Source organism: Mus caroli, chromosome 15 (assembly GCF_900094665.2).
Source record: "Mus caroli chromosome 15, CAROLI_EIJ_v1.1, whole genome shotgun sequence".
Taxonomy (NCBI): Eukaryota; Metazoa; Chordata; class Mammalia; order Rodentia; family Muridae; genus Mus; species Mus caroli.
This window is the reverse complement of record NC_034584.1, coordinates 17,601,913-17,604,925: the sequence shown is the minus strand read 5'-3', so window position 1 is coordinate 17,604,925 and position 3,013 is coordinate 17,601,913.

Sequence of the window (3,013 nt, the reverse complement as noted above, 5' to 3'; positions counted from 1 at the left end):
GATACATATGCAGCTAGAGTCAAGAGCTCCAGGAAACTGGTTAGTTCATAATGTTGTTCCACCTATAGGGTTGCCTGCACTTAATTTAACTTTGGTATGTGGCACCTGTCTAGAAAACCATCCATTTCATCTAGAATTTCCAGCTTTGTTGAGTACAGTTTTTTATATAGTAGGATCTGATGATATTTTTGAATATATCTTCTATTTCTGTTGTTAAGTCTCCCTTTTCTTTATAATTTTGTTAATTTGTAAACTGCCTCTCTCTTGGCCCTTTAGTTAGTTTGGCTAGGGGTTTATCTATCTTGTTGATTCTTTCAAAGTACCAGATTTTGTTTTTGCTGATTCCTTGTATTGTTTTCTGTTTGGTTGATTTTGGCCCTGAGTTTGACTATTTCTTGCCTTCTACCCCTCTTGGGTGAATTTGCTTCTTTTTTGTTCTAGAGTTCTCAGGTATGCTGTTAAGTTGTTAGTGTAAGATCTCTCTAGTCTCTTTACCAGAGCACTTAGTGCTATGAACTTTCCTTGTAGCACTGCTTTCATTGTGTCCCATAAGTTTGGGTATGATGTGTCAACATTTTTATAAACTTCCAGAAAGTCTTTAATGTCTTTCTTTATATATCTTCCCTGACCAAGTTATCATTGATTAAAGAGTTGTTCAGTTTCCATGTGTATGTGGGCTTTCTGTAGTTTTTGCTCTTCTTGAAGACCAGCCTTAGGCCATAGTGATCTGATAGTATTCATGGTATTATTTCAGTCTTCTTGTACTGGTTGAGGGTTGTTTCCTAACCAGTTATGTGGTTGATTTTGGAGAAGATACCAAGAGGTGCTGAGAAAATGGTGTATTCTTTTGTTTTATAGTGAAATGTTCTGTAGATATCAGTTAAATACATTTGGTTCATAACCTCTTTCAATTTCACTGTTTCTTTGTTTAGTTTCTGTTTCAATGACCTGTCCAATGGTGAAAATGGGCTATGGAAGTGTCCCATTATTATTGTGTGGGATTCCATATGGGTTTTGAGCTTTAGTAAAGCTTCTTTTATGAATGTGGGATCCCTTGCATTTGCGGCATAGATGTTCAGAATTGAGACTTTCTCTTGGTGGATTTTCCCCTTGATGAATATGAAGTATCCTTCCTCATCATGCTTGATAACTTTTGGTTGAAAGTCTATTTTATTGAATATTAGGATGGCAACTTCAGCTTTTTTCCTTGATCCATTTGCATAGAAGCCTTTTCCATCTGTTTTTTTCTGAGATAGTGACAATTTTTGTTATCAAGGTGTGTTTCTTGTATGCAATAAAATGCTGGATCTTGTTTGCATATACAGTCTCTTATCTTATGTGTTTTTATAGGTTTGTTGTGTCCATTAATATTGAGAGATATTAAAGACAGATGATTGTTAGTTCCTGTTATATAAGAGGACTGATAATTGTCACTTGGGTATAAAAGCTAAATCTTCCATGCTGCATCAGAACAGTGCTGAGTGAAAACTTCAACAAACCCCTGAATTATACCGTACTGTCCTAAGCAACCATGGAAAGAGAATAAAATGTTGTAGTATTTCTTGAGAAGTTATAGGAATCTTAAAGCATGCCAACTCAAGTTCTGAATAAGCAAGTGGACTCTTGTAAAAGGCCACTTTAAAAGCCTAATTAGCCTGAGTTATCAAAAGAAATTGGTAAAATGCTCACCCCTCCCCCGAGGCACAATAATATTTTGGATCAGCTACTAAGTGTCACTAAAGTTTTATAAAATGAAATCTAGGATGATTCACTCCAAAAAGAAAAACAAAAGAATAACAACAACAAAAAAATATTCTTCTATCAGTTGTTGTAAAGGCAGGCAAGCCAAGGACTCCTGAGAAGACAGGCGGATTCCCAAACCAAGCCTGGTTTAACTATAGACAAGGTTGGCATCATTTAAGGGACATTCATAGCATGTCTCAGAGAGTGAAGATCGAATGACACTGGATCCTTTCTGATGGTTAAAATCCTAAGATAAAGAACTGATAGAACCTGAAACAATCTTTATGGTTCCTGCCTACCAGACTATTTTGTCCATGGAGACCATTCTGGAAGAAAGAAAAAAAAAATATTTTTCTCTTTATGGCAGACAACCTATTCTAAAGAAAGATATGAAAGACCCCTTATAGTTTTCCATCGTTATTACTCTGGGAAAAATTATTTGCTTGCAAATAATAGAAGTAGAAATAAATCCCAAGTATTGGGGAAACAAAAAGAGAAATAAAGGAGCAATTGTAGGCACGCACTTTTGACCAAATACACATCTTTCTTTCTCACAAATTGTATCCTTCAGTGCCTGAATCTCATAACTGGTTGAAGTCTTATAGTTGGCAAGGTCATATCAAAAGGCTACTTAGGACTTTGAAAGAGCCTTTGATACACACCTAACTCTGGGTTCAAAGAAAATCTTTGGGAATGAGATTAGTTAAAATCTGTCATCAGGTTGGTAAGACCATTGTTCTCATCTACCTTATAGTTTCTAAACATACATTCTGATATCTAAACCTCCTAAGATAATTATATGGTTTGAGTATGTATTTGAAAGATACATTCCTGTGATTTCTATAAACCTTGATCGCTAATATGATATTGCCATTGCCTAAGGAAAAAGATATTCAGTTAATTTGTACATTTTTTCCCCTTAATGTTTGGAAATAGTTCCAACCTCTTTGACAAAGTGTTATCAAGGAGCTTACCTAAAATGCCCAATACTGGATTTAGTAATTGAGTATGTAAATAGCATTCCTTTCTGTACTACCATGAAGAAAGCTCACAACAGGTCTGTAAAACCATTTCCAACTTCCTGGAACCCACAAGTTGTAAGGTTGAAATTGTTAAGTATGGGAACAGGGGAAATATTCCTGAATAGAACAGCAATGACTTGTGCTGTGAGAACGAGAATTAACAAATGGGATCTCATAAAACTGCAAAGCTTCTGTAAGGCAAAAGACACTGTCAATAAGACAGAAAGACCACCAACAGATTGGGAAAG